At 46.3% G+C, this 14598-nt stretch overlaps 1 protein-coding gene and 1 long non-coding RNA gene across 2 annotated transcripts in view; both read left to right on the top strand.

Annotated features, from left to right (window-relative positions):
* The window catches only part of LOC140419996 (uncharacterized), an 86657-nt gene that overhangs the window by 50386 nt on the left and 21673 nt on the right, over window positions 1–14598 (top strand). The window lies entirely within an intron of this gene.
* LOC140419999 (uncharacterized) lies at window positions 630–2238 on the top strand. Its single transcript, XR_011946124.1, has 2 exons — window positions 630–744; window positions 1872–2238. It is a non-coding gene; the product is annotated as an uncharacterized lncRNA (long non-coding RNA).

Genomic DNA, 14598 nt, shown 5'->3' with positions numbered 1-14598 from the left:
CAGGTTATTGCAGAATAAGTGCCACTTGATAGGACCTTTGATGACTCCTTCCATTACTTTGCTGATGGTGGAGAGTGTTCCGACAGGGAAGTAATTGGCTGAGTTGGATTTGGCCTGTCTACTGACCCCTTAAATGTCAGCCATCTCCTGGGGAAACCAGCCCTTTAATTGTGAACATTGGGAAAGAGGTCGTCCTTTTAGCCAGACAAATAAATGTGTCAAGCTGAGGGGGCAAAGGATGTCAATGTCTTGAAGAGAGAGAGAGACCTGGGCCAAGCTTTGCAGAGTCTGCACCCTCCCTGGATTCACTTCCTTTCCCTTCAGTTGCTGCAAGTGACCAATTGAAGGTCAGAATGAGAAAAGAAATGTAAAGGGGGAGGAAATAAAGTGTTTTACTCACAGATGTTGGAGACAGGAGTCTGTGTGCAGCTCAAGCTCATTCAGGGTTGGGGGAACAACAGCTTTGCTCGGCAGAAACCTCCATGTGCAGCTTTCGCATTGAGACAATGGGGGAGCTTTGATTGGCGGAGGGGCAGAGTCTTTCCGGTCCTCCAAGTCTTCCCATTGGTCAACACCTGAGAGGTAAGGTCAGGGGAAGTGAGCTCTCCGTCGCATGCGCATCATTCCCTCTCCCTGAGACATGCGCAGTCCCGGGTCAAGGAAGGGGCGATCACCGACGGCCGGAACTATCAGCCGGTTGCTGGAAACCGTCTCGAGGATGTGTTGGGGGAGACGGAACAGAGGGTGGGGGCGGCGCTCGCGTGTCCGCGCGCCGGCGTGTGCGCACTAATGCAGTGACGTCACCGCGGAGCGAATGGATTCCTATTGGCTGATTGAGAGGATGAATTCCTTTGTGATGTCACAATGTGGAGGTTAAACAATGGGTTTCAGACTAAAACTTCCTCCTCTGGGCAACATCTGGGAGCAAATCAATGTCCCCCCCCTTTCAGAAGTTCATACGATATAAGAACAGAATTAGGCCATTTGGCCCATCGAGTCTGCTCCGCCATTCGGTCATCGCTGATCTCATCCTGGCCTTATCTCCACCGTCCTGAGAGTTCTTCAGAACCCTTCAACCCGATTAAAAATCTGTCTAACTTCTCCCTAAATTTACTCACTGTCCCAGCTCCACCGCACTCTGGGGTAGTGAATTCCACAGATTCACAGCCCTTGGGAGAAGCAGCTTCTCCTCAACACTGTTTTTAATAGGGCAGCACTGTGGCCCAGTGGTTAGCACTGTGGCCCAGTGGTTAGCACTGCTGCCTACGGCGCTGAGGATCTGGGTTCGATCCCGGCCCTGGGTCAATGTCTGTGTGGAATTTGCACTTACTCCCTGTGGCTGCGTAGGTTTCACCCCCACAATCCAAAGATGTGCAGAGTAGGTGGATTGGTCACACTAAATTGCCCCTTAATTGAAAAAAAAATAATTGGGTACGCTTAAAAAAAAATATTTTTTTAATTAAAACTGTTTTGAATTTGCTACCGCTTACCGTAAGACTATTACCTCTCGTTCTGGAATGCCCCACAAGAGGCAGCAGCCGCTCCAAGTCTACTTTATCTTTCCATTTCTTTCCTCATTCTGAGGGGACAGTGGTGACTTGCAGCAGCTGAAGAGAAAGGAAGTGAATCCAGTCTGTATGTTCCACACATTTTGAGTTCAGTAACATAGACATATTTCTGTCTGGCAGTCTGCATGGAGATTTTCAGGCCTCTCCAAGACGGGGAGCAGGGATCTGTCAGTCAGCCTGAATCAGCACCTTTAGAGAATTAGGAGGATGAATATTACAGCAGAGTGAGAATGGAGGGAGAGTGTGTTGGATGGAAACTAGGATTGCCTGTTCTCAATTTCCATTTGTAAATTCCTTTTACAGGATATTAGATGAAGATTTGCAGAAAAAAACCTAACGCCACTTCAGGATTTGGAGGAGTCACTTGGTTTATCGGGACCTGAATATCATCAAGAGAACCATCACTGCAAAATACACTTCTGGGGTTAAGGATTGCCAGTCAGGCGAAGGAACAGAATGGAAGTAAACACAGGCACGAAGAATCACATTGGGCTGGTTCCAGGAGAATTGAGTTACAACTTCAGCGACGTAACCATGGAGTGTGATTTTTGATTGTCTTAAAAGTAAAAGGGCTACATTCTATTTGTAGTTTAAGGGATACGTTCCCTATAAAAATAGTGTTTAGGCATTGTTGCTTCTAGTTTGTTGCAGTAAAGTCATAAAACCTGAAGTTTTTGTCTTATGACTCATTAATTTGTTCACTGGGTTTAGAATTTAAAATTCCTGATCTTTTCAGAGATCTTACACAGTTGGTTTTGAGTCACAAGATTCAACTTCCCATTTAAGCCTCAGGCAACTTGCTGTCTCTCTCTTTAGTAATGGGAGATGAGGAAATGGCTGAGGAACTGAACAGGTTTTTTGGGTTGGCCTTCACAGTGGAAGACACAAATAACATGCCAGTGACTGATGGAAATGAGGCTATGACAGGTGAGGACCTTGAGAGGATTGTTATCACCAAGGAGGTAGTGATTGGCAAGCTAATGGGGCTAAAGGTACACAAGTCTCCTGGACCTGATGGAATGCATCCCAGAGTGCTAAAAGAGATTGCTAGGGAAATTGCAAATGCACTAGTGATAATTTACCAAAATTCACTAGACTCTGGGGTGGTCCCGGCAGATTGGAAATTAGCAAACGTGACACCACTGTTTAAAAAAGGAGGTAGGCAGAAAGCGGGTAATTATAGGCCAGTGAGCTTAACTTCGGTAGTAGGGAAGATGCTGGAATCTATCATCAAGGAAGAAATAGCGAGGCATCTGGATGGAAATTGTCCCATTGGACAGACGCAGCATGGGTTCATAAAGGGCAGGTCGTGCCTAACTAATTTAGTGGAATTTTTTGAGGACATTAACAGTGCGGTAGATAACGGGGAGCCAATGGATGTGGTATATCTGGATTTCCAGAAAGCCTTTGACAAGGTGCCACACAAAAGGTTGTTGCATAAGATAAAGATGCATGGCATTAAGGGGAAAGTAGTAGCATGGATAGAGGATTGGTTAATTAATAGAAAGCAAAGAATGGGGATTAATGGGTGTTTCTCTGGTTGGCAATCAGTAGCTAGTGGTGTCTCTCAGGGATCAGTGTTGGGCCCACAACTGTTCACAATTTACAGAGATGATTTGGAGTTGGGGACCAAGGGCAATATGTTCAAGTTTGCAGACGACACTAAGATAAGTGGTAAAGCAAAAAGTGCAGAGGATACTGGAAGTCTGCAGAGGGAATTGGATAGGCTAAGTGAATGGGCTAGGGTCTGGCAGATGGAATACAATGTTGACAAATGTGAGGTTATCCATTTTGTTAGGAATAACAGCAAAAGGGATTATTATTTAAATGATAAAATATTATAACATGCTGCTGTGCAGAGAGACCTGGGTGTGCTAGTGCATGAGTCACAAAAAGTTGGTTTTCAGGTGCAACAGGTGATTAAGAAGGCAAATGGGATTTTGTCCTTCATTGCTAGAGGGATGGAGTTTAAGACTAGGGAGGTTCTGCTGCAATTGTATAAGGTGTTAGTGAGGCCACACCTGGAGTATTGTGTTCAGTTTTGGTCTCCTTACTTGAGAAAGGACGTACTGGCACTGGAGGGTGTGCAGAGGAGATTCACTCGGTTAATCCCAGAGCTGAAGGGGTTGGATTACGAGGAGTGGTTGAGTAGACTGGGACTGTACTCGTTGGAATTTAGAAGGATATGGGGGGATCTTATAGAAACATATAAGATTATGAAGGGAATAGATAGGATAGATGCGGGCAGATTGTTTCCACTGGCGGGTGAAAGCAGAACTAGGGGGCATAGCCTCAAAATAAGGGGAAGTAGATTTAGGACTGAGTTTAGGAGGAACTTCTTCACCCAAAGGGTTGTGAATCTATGGAATTCCTTGCCCTGTGAAGCAGTAGAGGCTCCTTCATTAAATGTTTTTAAGATAAAGATAGATAGTTTTTTGAAGAATAAAGGGATTAAGGGTTATGGTGTTCGGGCCAGAAAGTGGAGCTGAGTCCACAAAAGATCAGCCATGATCTCATTGAATGGTGGAGCAGGCTCGAGGGGCCAGATGGCGTACTCCTGCTCCTAGTTCTTATTATGTTCTTGCTCATGTCAATAACAGCCCAGTAACAGAGCTGAAGGCTGGAGATGCTGTGACCGCTTGTCGGAGCTGGAATCAGTTGAAAGAAGAACCATAGTTTCTGGTTGAGGTTTGTGTTAGCTGTCCAAGCAGGCTGACCATATATAAATAGCTAACCAGGTATTATGTTGTGATGAGGGTTTAGAAACAGACCCTGGATAGACGAGTTCACTGAAGCTGTGGGCTTGTCAGCTGTACAATGAAACCAGGCATCAAACAGCCACAGGCACCTGTAATATTTGACACTGGGTTTAATCCTGTTCTGTATTAAACAGACCTTTTTGAATCTGGGTGATTGTGATATAGTTAATCTGACCCTTTGTTCATTCAATTCCAAAAGTGAATAACATTGATTCAAGTACAGTGACTACCTTGTCAATCTGTCAATAAAGTGGTGTCGGTTCATGCAGATCCGTGTCTGAACTCAATTCCATTACTTATTTTTGTTACTGACTAGACTGTCTCTCTCTATTCTCCTCTCTCTCTCCTGCCTCTCTCAGTCTCTGGTGTTCCTCTCTCTCTCTGGTGCCTCTCACCCCCTCTGCTTCCTCTCTCTCCCTCTGTCTCTCTCAGCTGCCTCTCACTCTCTCTCTTCAGTGCTTAGGAAGGCAGGTGGGATAGTTTCCTTTGGTAGCCGAGTGCTGAGATTATGAGAACAGGGAGATTGTGCTGGAACTGCATCAAACACCAGTTAGACCACAGCCATATTACAGGAAGGATGTGATCATCCGAGAGAGACTGCAGAGGAGATTTATTTATTTAAATTTAGTGTGCCCAATTAATTTTTTCCAATTAAGGGGCAATTTATTGTGGCCAATCGACCTATCCTGCACAACTTTGTGTTGTGGGGGTGAAACCCACGCAAACACGGGGAGAATGTGCAAACTCCACACGGACAGTGACCCAGAGTCGGGATCGAACCTGGGACCTCATGCTGCCCGTTGCAGAGAAGATTTATGATGATGTTACCAGGGATGGAGAATTTTAACTATAAGGAAAGTTTAGATCTCCCCAGTGTGAATTCGCCGGGATACAGTGAGTTGCTGAATCTAGTCCCACAGTGAGAGTACCTGAACAGCCTCATCAGTGTGAACAAGCTGATGGGACATCAGTTCCCCGGACGTTTTATAGAATTTCCCACAGTTTAAACATTTGAAAGGTCTGTCTTTAATAATAATCATCTCTATTGTCACAAGTAAGCTCACATTAACATTGCAATGAAGTGAAAAGCCCCGAGTCGCCACATTCTGCCGTCTGTTCGGGTACACGGAGAGAGAATTCAGAATGTCCAAATTACCCAACAGCACGTTAGATAAACTCGGTCAGTTCTCACTGGAACAACAGAGGTTGAGAGGCGAGCTGATCGAGGTTTACAAGATTATGAGTGGTATGGACAGAGTGGATAGTCAGATGCTCTTTCCTAGGGTAGGAGAGTCAAGTACGAGGGGACATAGGTATAAAGTGCGCGGGGAAAAGTTCAGAACAGATGTGCGGAGCAGGTTTTTTACACAGGGTGGGAAATATGTGGAACGTGCTGCCTGGGGAGGTGGTGGGAGCAGGTACGGCAGCGGCATTTAAGGGACAACTAGATAAATATACGAATAGGGTGGGAATGGAAGGATTTGGATTCCATAAGCACAGACGGTTTTAGTTTAGGCAGGTACCATTATCGCCGCAGGCTTGGAGGACCGAAGGGCCTGTTCCTGTGCTGTATTGTTCTGTTTTTTTTAAATTTAGAGATCCCAATTCACCTTTTCCAATTAAGGGACAATTTAGCATGTTCAATCCACCTACCCTGCACATCTTTTGGGTTGTGGGGGTGACACCCACGCAAACACGGGGAGAATGTGCAAACTCCACACGGACAGTGACCCAGAGCTGGGATTGAACCTGGGACCTCGGTGCCGTGAGACTGCAGTGCTACCACTGCGCCACCGTGCTGCTCTTGCATATTGTTATATGTTCACCTCTTTCGGGACTCGTGGGAGGAAACTGGAGCACCCGGAGGAAACCCATGCAGACACGGGGAGAACATGCAGACTCCGCATAGACAGTGACCCAAGCCACAAATCGAACCTGGGACCCTGGCGCTATGAAGCAACAGTGCTAACCACTGTGCTACTGTATCACCCCAATATGATCCCACCAGTATTTCAGCAAGGTGGATGAATCCCTTCCCACAATCAGATGAATGGCCTCTCCCCAGTGTGAATTCGCTGGTGGACAGTGGGTTTAGATGATCGCCTGAACCCAGCCCCGCAGTGAGAGCACCTGAACGGTCTCTCATCAGTGTAAATATATTGGTGGGACATCAGCTCCCAGGAGCCTTCATAAAATTTCACATAGGCTGGGCATTTAAAAGGTCTCTCATCAGTGTGAACATGTTGATGGTACATCTGTTTTCCAGAGCTTTTAAAGAACTTCCCACAGTGCAGACATTTAAAAGGCATTTTGTCAGTGTGAACTCACTGGTGTCTCGGCAGGGTGGATAAATGAGTGAATCCCTTCCCACACTCAGTGCAGGCAAATGGTCTCTCCCCGGTGTGAACTCGCTACTGTTTCAGTCGCTTGGATGAATCAGTCAATCCTTTTCCACACACACAGCAGGTGAACAACTTCTCTCCAGTGTGAACCCGCTGTTGTGTCAGCAAGTTTGATGACCAAGTAGATCCCTTCCCACCCACGGAGCAGATGAATGGTCTCTCCCCAGTGTGAGTGTGTCGATGAGTTTCCAGCTCAGACGGGAAACCAAATGCCGCCTCACAATCCCCACATTGCCACGGTTTCGAGCCAGTGTGAATGCGCTTGTGTCTTGACAGGCCAGAAGATTGGCTGAAACCTCGTCCACACACACAACACATGTATGGTTTCTCTTCACTGTGAACGGTGTTTTTTCCTTCCATGTGAATCGATGGAATTCCCTGTCCAGTGAAGCAGTTGAGGCTCCTTCATTAAATGTTTTCAAGATAAAGATAGATAGTTTTTTGAAGAATAAAGGAATAAAGTGTTATGGTGTTCTGGCGGGAAAGTGGAGCTAAGTCGACAATACATCAGCCATGATCTCATTGAATGGCGGAGCAGGCTCGAAGGTCCAGGTGCCCTACTCCTGCTTCCAGTTCTTATATTCTTATATTATGTTCAAAACCTGCTGATATTCAGTAACGATAACGTAAGCGACTCTGTCAGATCCTGATGTGATGTTTCCCAAATGCAAACCTTCCCCTTCCAATATCCTGTGAAATCAGTTTAGACAGAAAAAAAGGAGTGAGAGAAAATCCAGAAAAACACAAAGGTGGGTTGTGAAATTGAGCTGAAATCTGGTCATTTGTGAGGCCGGCACTAGGAAAAGGTGACCTTGAAAACTGCCAGATTTTCACAAAAGAACAACTGATTCACTGATGTCGTTCAGGGAAGGGAATCTTCCACAGGTCTGGGCCAGAAAAGTTTCAGGCCTCTGTGGGGGGAGGAGAGTGAGAAAAGATTGAGAACAGAGGCAGAGGAGAGGGAATTTCTCTTTCCAAAATCTAACCAGAACATTGACAGAATCTCCCAACCCCTCTACCTCCGCCTCCTTGAAGGACCAGGATATCGGGTCTGTGAACACCATCACATCCAGGTTCCCCTCCACGGCACACACAGTTCTGACAGTAAGTAATGGGTGAGCAGAAACTTTCTCCACTTCAATATTGGGAAGACATTGCGTTCAGCCCCTGTAACAAACTACATTTATTAGCCACTGAATCCATCCCTCACCCTGGTCATTGTTTTGAGATTGAGATTGAAAGAGATTGTCCAAATGGTTGGTGTGATATTTGACCCTGTGACTTGCTCCCAACCACATATTTACATCATCTTGAAGACTGGATTCCACCTCAGCAACATTGCCTGACTCCAGCCAAGGCTCAGAGCATCTGTTGCTAAAACTCTGATCTATTCCTTTGTTATCTCTGAGAGATCTATGCTCCTCGAATTGATACTTCCTGAGTATTCCTAATTTTCTTTACTCTGTCTTAGGTGGCATCACCTGAAGGTGCCAAGACCACAAGACATTGTAAGGTGCACCTTGTACACCACCTTCAGTGGTATCAGCCCCAGCCTCGCACACAAAGTTGAGGCGTTTAGCCTCCGCAGCACACACCCTCCTCCAGTGCCACACCCAGCTTTTCCTCCCACTTGGCCTTAACCCCTCCATGGACACCCCATCCTCCTCCAAAACCCTCCTGTAAATCACCGAGATGACACCCCCCCCTCCCCTCCCCTCCCCCTGTCCGCTGACAGCACCGCCTCCAACAGCGAGGAGACAGGCACTATTCGGAAGGTCAGGAAGACCTTCCTTGCAAAGTCCAGCACCCGCATATACCTAAAACATTCTCCCCACGCCAACCCAAACATGTCAGTCAGCCCCTCAAAGCTCGTAAACTTCCCTTCCAGAAACAGGGATTCTATAATTCGAACTTTTAAAGAATATTTTAGAGTAGCCAATTATATTTCTTTTCCAATTAAGGGGCAATTTAGCGTTGCCAATCCACCCAACCAGCACATCTTTGGGTGTGAATATAATTCTAACTTAGGATGACCACTCGTGTGCCCTACTGAACTTAACTTTACCCCTTGACATTGTCAGCAGTTCGTTCTTGGTGCAATATGTAGATAGTCCAACGAGGGAAGGGGCAGTACTGGATCTGGTGGGGAATGAGCCTGGACAGGTGGTTGAGGTTTCAGTAGGGGAACATTTTGGGAGTAGTGAGCATAATTCCATATGTTTTAGGGTACTTTCGCCACAGATTTTTGGGCACAAAAGGCAGGACGTCCCTTGAGGTAGTAGGATCCAGAGAGCAGGATTTACATCCTTTTCTTTCCTTCCCTGCTTCCACCCTGTCTCATCATTAAGACACTGGGACTCAAAGGGTGACCCAGTTTGATGGACAGGTTGTCTCTATTTGAAACAATGGGGGACAAGCTCCACCCAGCTATGAAAATAATGCCCCCAACGTGATGGCGGCCGCACATGCTCAGTGCTGCACATTGCCCCCAATAAAGATGGTGATCATTAACCGGGACGATTTAAGGGATCTTTGGACCCGCTCAGTACAAATGCGATTGATGAGTTTTTGAGGGAGTTTGTAGATCACACAATCTGTATAGAAATCTTCCCGTCCACACGCCGGTTCCATCATACGCTCCGATCTGTGATTTTCCGCTTACAAATTACGGATCCGAGAAAAAAAGCATCCACCCCTCACCATTTCCCGCACTGCGCATGCTTCATTCACTGCCCCTCATTCGCTCAGATTGGTTGGAGGACCAGCCGCTCCCATTCGGTCCTCCAGTCCTGCCCCCTATTATTAGTGGTCCTGAGCCGCCGTCAATCATTCCCCTGGGCTTTGTGATCTGGAGCATGCGCAGTGCGGTTGATGAGGTGAGACAGTAGCGCGCAGGTGCAATGCTATTGTTCGTCTGGAGGAGAGTCCTTTGTCCCGGGGAAGCAAAGTTAGCATCAGGCGGTGGGAGGGAGGATCCGCAAACCCTTCACAATCATTGTCAGCTCCCTGGTTTGCAGCTGCGGGGCTTCTCCCTCCTAGGAACAGGCCCAGGTTAACGGTCACCATCCTGCTTCAGCGACTGGAGGATGGTTCACATCAGATGGGGGAGGGGGGACAATAAATAAGAGCTCACACTTTGCACTCAAATCAATGAGGACTCTGATCTCTGGAAAGGAAGGAAACCCTGGGAGATGGGCGGGGAGGATTTGCAAACACCCGCTGGAGGCCCCAAACCGCCAAAAAGAACCCACAGATTCTGATTTTGCAGCTCCCGGGGCTTGTTTGCTTCAGCTGCGGCTGTCTTGGTGAAACAACAGAGTGGGCGGGGCATCAGGATTCCAGTGACCAGGAGAGAAAATTACCGATTTATTCTCACTGCACAGAGGGACTTGAGAACTGAACCCAGCCAGAGTGGAGGGAGCGGGTAAACTGTAAGGAAAGGAATTTTGAAGATGGTTTCAAAGATTTGGAAGACTGACAAACTCTCATGGTGAAAATTAAAGGTAAGCCTGCATGGGTCTGTGTGAAGAGGTGGGCGGTGTTGGGTGGGCTGCTGACAGAAATGTGAGGCCAGGGAGGGGGTGGTTGGCTGCCAGAACGGTTGGAACAGAGTTCTACATAGGTCCAGTCGACGAGTCAGACACCCAAGCAGCAAATCTCAGTGGATTCAAATATGGCCCATAAAATGTGGGCTGGTTTGTCACCCTGGGGTTTGGATTCCAGCATAGGGAGGAGGGAGAACGTATGTGATGAGGATTTACTGTTTCGCAGAAAGAAGTGCAGAAAACCTGTTCCAAACAAACTAGAGTTGTCTCTCCTTCATTTTTATTCGGTATTGACAATGATGATGTTTATAAACTCTTTTTATGGGAAATTTGAAATTTACAGGTGTGAAATCGTCGAACCTGGAGAGACACAAGGACATCCACACCACAGACAAACCATGGAAATGTGGGGCCTGTGGGAAGGCATTCATATCTCCATCCCAACTGGAAACTCATCTGCGTCGTCACTCAGGGGAGAGACCTTTCACCTGCTCCATGTGTGGGAAACAATTTCATCGATTGTTCAACCTTCGCACACACCAGCGAATTCACACTGGAGAGCGGCCATTCATCTGCTCTGTGTGTATGAAGGGATTCAGCAGTTCATCACACCTGCTGAAATACAAACGTGGTCACACTGGGGAAAGACCGTTCATCTGCTTCAAGTGTGGGAAGAGAGTTACTAATTCATCTGACCTTCTAACACACCAGCGAGTTCACACCGGGCAGAGGCCTTTCAACTGCTCCATGTGTGGGAAGAGATTCACGCTGTCACAAAACCTAATGAGACACAGGCGAGTTCACAAATAACTTTTGGAAGTAGATTCAGCTGAACGGATGATCTCAGTGTCAGTGACAAAGAAATCAATGAGCTTCTTGCACTTGTTTGAAGTCAGGAGAGAGATTTAAGAAGATGATCATGAAGAACAGAATCTGGGTTGTCCTTGCTTCCAGGAACAATCCAGAAATAGTGACCAGTTTAGGCAGAGGAGAGCAGAGCCAGGTAGAGCTGGATGTGTTGCTGCTGCCTCTGGTAATCAACAGTTCAACCAGTTGATAAGACTGCGCCAAGTGAAAAGGGAATTGGTAAGAGTGAGAAAATGGGCAGCAAAGATCTCAAGTTTACAGATGATAAAGGTTGGGATGCTGTTCAGGAGTGTGTTGGAATCATCAAGTTTAAAGATAACAGTTGCATAGATGTTGGTTTCAGAGCAGATACACTGAGGTGTGGGCTAGGTCGGGCAATATTATTGAGCTGGATATAAACAGTCTTAGTGATGGTGCAAATATGTAGTCAAAAGCTCATCTTCTGGTCAAATATGACATTGAAATCTGCATTAGTCACACACAGTGCGCATACCACCTACAAGATGCACTGCAGCAACTCAACAAGGCTCTTTGGACAGTACTTTTCAACTTGTGACCGCCTCATACGACAAGAACAGCAGACACATGAGAACACCATCACCTGCAGGTTCCCCTCCAAGCCACACAACATCCTGACTTGGAACTATGTCCCTGTTCCTTCACTGTTGTTGGGTGAAAATCCTGGAACTCCCACCCTGGCCACACTGTGGCTCAACCTACACATCATGCATTACACCAGTTTGAGAAGACAACTGACCACCATCTTCTCGAGGGCAATTAGGAGTGGGCAATGATTTCTCCCAGCAATATCCACTCCCTGTGAAAGGATAAAATAAACAGTTGCCAGGGAGGTGGATGGTGACTAGAGAATGGAGTTTGTAGCAGGGCCATAAGACAATGGCTTCACTATTTATTTTTAAAAATAAATTTAGAGTTCCCAATTATTATTTTCCAATTTAGCGTGGCCAATCCACCTACGCTGCACATCTTTGGGTTGTGGGGATGAAACCCACGCAGACACTGGGAGAATGTGCAAACTCAATGACTTCACTCTTTCCAATGTTTAATTGGAGGAAATGTCTGTTCACCCAATTCTGGATGTCAGACAAGTCAGGACGATGTGTGAATTGGAGGTGGTGGTTTTCATATACACCTCTTACTTTGGGAAAGTTGGGGGTTTGAGATTCTGTCAAAGTTATTGTTCAAGTTGTAGTTGTATAAAATTTGTCTCCTTTACCTCCTGCCTCTCCACTTCTATTTGTCCCCTTCTGCTCCCAAAGTGTCCAGAGTCTAGTGTCGGCCCACTGACCCAGGGTGACCGGCCGCCATCTTGGTAGAAACAAAGTAGAAACTTGGTAAAAACGGCGCATGTGCGGCCATTTTGGTGAGGGAACAGGAAGTGGAGGCTTCAGGGTCCCAGTGACCAGGAGAAAAATCATTCTGAACCCTGGACCAGCTCTACCCTCCCATCCAATAATTTTAATATTCAAACATATTTTTCTGTTGATATTTTTGAAATACTCTCGTACTGCCCACTGCAAAACCTTCATTGAACTACCTGTATCACAATGGCAGTTGAGCAAAACTCAGTGAGTTCCAGGATCTGCCTGAAAAGGCAGCGATACGATTCACTAATTAATTTTAAAAGAGAGGTGGATAGTTACCTGAGTATGAGAAGGTGCAAGGCGAGGGACATGAAACTGGACTGAGGGACTGAACAAGTCCGTTCTTTCTAAAAGTCAGCACAGGAAAGATGAGCTGAACAACCCCCATCGCCCTCTCTTGTGCAATGCACCTCTACGATTCTCGGAACCTGAATGGAACCAAAATAAAATCCGAAATCGTTATTGGTCATTTTACGAAATGTAAAGAGGACACTGTCCATCAAGAGCCACTTAAGAGCAGAATAAACAGGAGCAGTTGGAGGACATAGAGCCTGCTCCACTTTTTCTCCTTGTCGCCATTTTCCTTCTTTCCCTCTGTATCCAATAATCTCTTGAATTCAGTCTTGAATATACTCAGCGACTGAGCATCCACAGCCTTCAAGGGTATAGAATTCCAATTTACAAACTTGAATGAAGAAGCGCCGCATCTTATTCACATAACGCCACTAACATCTCAAGATGTTTTACCGGAGGATAGGCAGACAGGGATTCCTACAAATAGTTGTTTGTGGTTCATTGCAGTTCCTTGACAAGGTATCGGCTTTATTCTGAGTGTTGTGAAGGCTGAGCTGACTTTTCTGGTACGCCTACTTTCCAGAGATGATCAGACAAGAGTAATGCTGCTGGGCTCAACGCTTTTTCATCAACAATGATTCAGCCTCTGCAGGAAATTGAGAAAAGAGGCAGCATCGCTCTTCGGCCACACAGGATAGTACTGGTTAGATTCAATGTCTTTATCCAGACGGTGTGGAACTTGCTGCCACAGGGACTGGTTGAGGAAAACAGCATGAATGCACTTAGCAAGTTGCAGACACAAGAGAGAAAGGAATAGAAAGACCTGCTGACAGAGAGAAGCGATAGGCTCATGGGGAATATATACACTGACACTGGGTACAATGACCTGTTTTTGTGCTGTCTATTGAGTTTCATTCTACTTTGATTCTTTTTACAGGGTATTGGAATGGAAAGACTTACAGACAGAAAACTCAAGGTTTAAGAGCCTTTTGATTTGTCAGGATATGAATAACATTGGCCCCTGAATGTGGAAGGAGAAATGTTTGTCTTCTATCTGTGGGAAGGTCAGTGTGACTGGAAAAAGCACCAAGACACATACATATGCAAGTGAATGTGTTCCAGTGAGCTGACTGTGAAAAGAGCCTTAACCAGTTACACAGCCTGAAAAAACATCACATCATTCACAGCAGAGAGAAACTGTACACGATGTTCTGTGTGTGAATGAGGCTCCAATCTGGAGAGACACAAGGTCATCGGCACCATGGAGAAACGGTGGAAATGTGGAGACTGTGGGAAGGGGTTCAAATCTCCATCCCTGCCGGAAGCTCATCAACACAGTCACACTGGGGAGAGACCATTCACCTGCTGCCTGTGTGGAAAGGGATTTACTCAGTCAGCACACCTTATGAAACATCAACTTGTGCACAGTAATACGAGATCTTTTAAATGTTCTGACTGTGAGAAGAGCTTCAAAAGTGAAATGGATCTGCTGAGACACCAGCGAGTTCACACCGGAAAGAGGCCATTCACCTGCTCCGAGTGTGGGAAGGGATTAACTCAGTCAGCCAACCTGCTCACACCAGCAGGTTCACACTGGGGAGAGGCTGTTCCCTTGCTCTGTGTGTGGGGAAAGATTTAATCATTGATCTAACCTGCAGAGACACCAGACAGTTCACACTGGAGAGAGGTCGTTCACCTGCTCTGAGTGTGGGAAGAGATTCCTTCACTTATGGAATCTTGCTACACATCAACTTGTTCACAGTGATCAGAAACCTTTT

This window comes from Scyliorhinus torazame, chromosome 5 (genome assembly GCF_047496885.1).
Source record: "Scyliorhinus torazame isolate Kashiwa2021f chromosome 5, sScyTor2.1, whole genome shotgun sequence".
Lineage (NCBI taxonomy): Eukaryota > Metazoa > Chordata > Chondrichthyes > Carcharhiniformes > Scyliorhinidae > Scyliorhinus > Scyliorhinus torazame.
Note: the sequence above shows the minus strand (reverse complement) of the source record. Positions and strands in the feature narration are given on the sequence as shown.